The sequence below is a fragment of the Mandrillus leucophaeus genome, unplaced genomic scaffold, assembly GCF_000951045.1.
Source record: "Mandrillus leucophaeus isolate KB7577 unplaced genomic scaffold, Mleu.le_1.0 Scaffold186, whole genome shotgun sequence".
In the NCBI taxonomy this organism is placed as follows: Eukaryota; Metazoa; Chordata; class Mammalia; order Primates; family Cercopithecidae; genus Mandrillus; species Mandrillus leucophaeus.
The window spans coordinates 6,161,282-6,165,584 of record NW_012101876.1 but is presented as its reverse complement, the minus strand read 5'-3'; the positions used below and the strand labels follow the sequence as shown (position 1 = coordinate 6,165,584).

Below are 4,303 nucleotides of genomic sequence, written 5' to 3'. Positions count from 1 at the left end.
CCCCTTCCAGTAGTCCTAAGTGTCTATCATTCCCATGTGTACCCAATGTTAAGCTCCCACTTATAAGTGAGAACATGCAGTATTTGATTTTCTGCTCTTGCATTAATTTGCTTAGGATGATAGCTTCCAACTGCATCCCTGTTGCTGTCAAGAACATGATTTTGTTCTTTTTTATAGCTGCATAGTATTCCATGGTGTGTATGTACCACATTTTCTTTATCCAATCCACCTTTGATGGACACCTGTGTTGATTCCATGATTTTGCTATTGTAAATAGTGTGGCAATGAGCATACAAGTGCGTGTATTTTTTTGGTATAACAATCCATATTCCTTTGGGTATATAGATCATGGTTCAAATGGTAGCTCTGTTTTAAGCTCTTTGAGAAACGTGATGTTAATTTTGTATAGTATCTTGCAGGTGCTCTCTTGATTTCTTGTGTCTGGATGTCTACCTCTGTAGCAAGATTAGGGAATTTTCTTGAATTATTCCCTCAAATATGTTTTCTCGGTTGTTTGTGTCTTCTCCTCTCTCAGGAGTGCCAATAATTCATAGATGTTCATAATCCCATTACATAATCCCATACTTCTTGAAGACTGTTCTTTTTTTTCAATTTTGAAACCTTTTTTTTTTTTTTGTGAAGTGGTCATTAACAAGTCTATATAAGGTTAGGATTCCAATTAAAAGTTTTAAATGGAAAGCCTTCAAGGTTCAGTTGTATGTCATGTAGCGAGGAGTAGCACTGAATTTGGCATAAGACTTAATGACCTTATTTACAGCTTCCAAGAAATCCTTCTCAGTAACAATTTTTCACCATGTTCTGATGGCAAACATACCAGCTTCTGTGGAGATGCTTCATTCTCAGCACCAGTGCCATTTGGACACAGTCATGCTAACAATTCAAATCTGATATATCTTTCAATACTCATTGAATGAGCGTGAATCTTAAAGATGGGGGTCCGACCCTCTAGATCGGGCAAGTTAAATTCAATTTTTCTATCTAATCTCCCTGACCTCATCAGTGCTGGATCCAAATTATCAGGTCTGTTAGTGGCCATCAGCACTTTAATATTGCCTCGAGGATCAAAACCATCAAGCTGATTGATCAGTTTCAACATTGTTCTTTGCACTTCATTGTCACCTCCAGCATCAACATCTAACTGAGTCCCTCCAATAGCATCAATTTCATCAAAGAAGATAAGGTAGGCTTTTTTTTTTTTTTTTTGTCTGGCCATTTCAAAGAGCTCATGAACCTTTTGAGCCCCCTCACTGACATATTTCTGTACAAGCTCAGATCCAATAACTCGAATGAAGCACGCATCAGTCCGATTAGCAACTGCCTGCACACAGAGTGTCTTCATGTACTGGGTGGATTAAAGAGCAGCATGCCCTTGGGAGTCTCAATGCCAAGATTCACAAACCTCTCTGGATGAAGTAATGGGGTTTGGACTACTTCTCGCAATTTCTCAATCTATTCCTTACAGTCACCAACATCACTGTATGTGACATCAGATTTTTCCTCCACGTGCATCATGATAACCGTTGGGTCAATCTGAGGCTAGAGGCAATGGAATGTGAATTTGATACTTATTTCTGTCCACACCTACTCTTATCCCTTCTTCAATGTCAGTGGGTGCCACCTGATCACTAAAGTCCACCACAAACTTGGCAAACTGCTTTACACTGACAGTGTATTTTGGGTCCTCTGAATCAGCATTGATGATCTTTGTACACCTGGCAACCTGTAAAGGCTGTTTACTCTGGAGTGTCTGCTTCTCTGCAGCCAAATTCCAGAGTGCTGGTGGGGCCAGGCCAGTTTCAAATTCTTTAATACCAGCAAGCTCATTAATTTTCTTGAGAAGTTGCTGAATGCCATCTTCAACTTGCTTGATCTGCCTAGAGTAAGTGCTCTGACCATAAGTTTTCAGCAAGGCAATATCCGCCTCATCCAGAACTTGGATGGGCTTGTCATCCTTCTCATCTTCTTTGGTCTTCTGCTGATTCTCACCAAGGTAATCTGGCATTTTAGCAGTTCCAAATGCCTCTGCTCCTTACTGATTACACAGCACCTTCCTTGCTTCCGGTGGTATCTGAAGACTGCTCTTTTTAATTGTTTTTTCTTTATTTTTGTGTGACTGGATTAGTTCAAAAGAATAGTCTTCATCCTCTGACAGTCTTTCTTCTGCTTGACCTAGTCTATTGATAAAGCTTTCAGTTGTATTTTAGAATTCCTTAAGTGGTTCCAGAAGCTCTGATTGATTTCTTTTTAAGATGTTTATCTCTTTCTTCATTTCCTGGATTTCTTTAGAAGTTTCTTTGTGTTGATTTTCAACTTAGTCTTAGCTCTTGTTGAGCATCCTTGCTCCATGGTTTGAATTGTTTATTATTTCTGAATTTCCATTTTGGTCAAGGATCATTGCTGAACAGCTAATGTGATCCTTTGGTGGTTTCACAATGTTCAGATTTTTCATGGTGCCAGAATTCTTACACTGGTTCCTTCTCATCTGGAGAGTCTGGTGCTACTAATTCTTGTATTTATTTTCATGCTGGTAGAATTTTTTTCTTTCTCTCTATATTTTTCCATTTCTCTCCTTCCCTAGAGGATGTGACTGTAGAGTATGTTGGGTAACGTCTTTTGGCTTTGCTTCTATAACCCTATGCACATTTGTGGGCAGGTTTTATATTGGGCTGTGTGATTCAACTTACAGACCAGTAGATGGCGCTGACAGGTATGAGCCAGTTGCTGCACAAACAGATGGGTATGTACATGGTCTTTGTTTACAGTGAGGTGCTCTCTGTTGTTTTAGGTGATGGACTGGACAGTAGAGTGCTTGGTGCCCTGTGCTTCTTGTTCTGTGGAGGTGGAGAGACACAGCTAGGCAGAGTTGGAGCCTTTGACTTGCCCACGAATACCCCGATGGTGAGTGCAGGCACCAGCCCTGCCAACGGTGGCTGGGAGGAGCTCCTGGTGAAAAGCACTGAGATCTTTGGGGCGGGGCAAGTGGTTGGTGAGGGGTCTGCATAGACTCCTCATCTTTGATAGGTAAGAACATGGTCTATTTTCCTATTATGCCCCTGTTCCAGGGCTGATGACTCCTCATTCAGATACACACTGTAGTCTGTGTCTAGACCAATGTGGCTGAGAGCCTCAGAAAATGCCCTTTTGTGACTTTCCATTAAAGTGGTTTGGGGCAACTTCATCACTCAGCCTGATACAAATAGCTTTATGGCAGGGCTGTTCTCTGATGTGACAGCACTGCTGCTTTGTGTAAAGGCGGGGGCTACGCCTTTGGGCTTGTGTGAGAAGTGGTTAGGTGCCAGCAGAATTTGAATAAGGTAGGTAGTTCCTCAGTTTACAGGCCCCTAGATGGTCTGCTGAACAGTGTGTATGAATCCTGAAGGGTCTGGAGCCAGATCAGGCTAGCCCAGGGTCCTGGTGCTGACTGCGATGGAGAGGGGCAGGCTGGTCCCTGGGTCACTGGATGAACTCTCGGGCAGGGGCAGGCAGAATGCTTGGGTGGTAAGAACCCGAGGGGAGAGCATAAGCCTGTGGGGGTAGGGATTTCAGGACTCTGGGCTGCAGCTGAAATGCTCGTGTGGAGGCAGGGTGCTTGTACTGGGTACCAGAAGGTGGCAAGCAGAGGCAGGGAGTTGCAGGGTGTGCAGTCTGCCGAGTTCTTCATATCTGGGCAGTGGTATCCTTGTTGGAGATGTGTGAAATCATTCAGTCTCTTTGTTTCCACCTCAACCTGAGGGCAACAGGGGTGGGGACAGAGGGTTTTTCAGTTATATTTCTTGGAGTTCCATCCCACAGGACCCCAGAGCTGCAACTTTCTGCAGTATTCAGGCAGGGGCCGCTGTGCTGGGAGCCTCAGCTGGCGATCCCCGCCTGGTGAGGAGCAGCAGAGGTGGGGTCTGCAGTTGGTCTGCTCCTCAGTACTGTGGCTGTAGCAGCTGTCCTACGGGCTTGCAAAAGAGCCTGTCTTGCCTGTCTTCCCTTGTTGGCAGCACATTGACAGCTGGTGTCAGACTGCTCCAGAATCCAGTGCTTGTGGGGCTCCATGGGGGTTTCAGAGATGTCTCTGCATGGACTCCAGATGGTTCTTAGTGTTGGTCTGGAGGCCTGGATGGGTCAGGGGAGTTCTCCTGTGCCCAGGATTGCAAAGGGCTTGTGGGGACAGTGTGGATCCCCAGCGGTTCTCATCATTCACTTTGTTCTTCTTTGTTCTCTGTGGGTCCCATGCTTCTTTGGTGAATCGCAATGTGATCTAGTAGAGTGCTTGGTGCCCTGTGCTTCTTGTTCT

The 4,303-nt window shown here is 44.5% G+C and overlaps 1 pseudogene across 1 annotated transcript; it reads right to left on the bottom strand.

Moving 5' to 3' along the window:
- Positions 1-710: 710 nt before the first annotated feature.
- LOC105538170 lies at positions 711-2,074 on the bottom strand (annotated as a pseudogene). Its single transcript, XR_001005848.1, has one exon. The product of XR_001005848.1 is annotated as a 26S protease regulatory subunit 7 pseudogene (transcript).
- Positions 2,075-4,303: the final 2,229 nt, after the last annotated feature.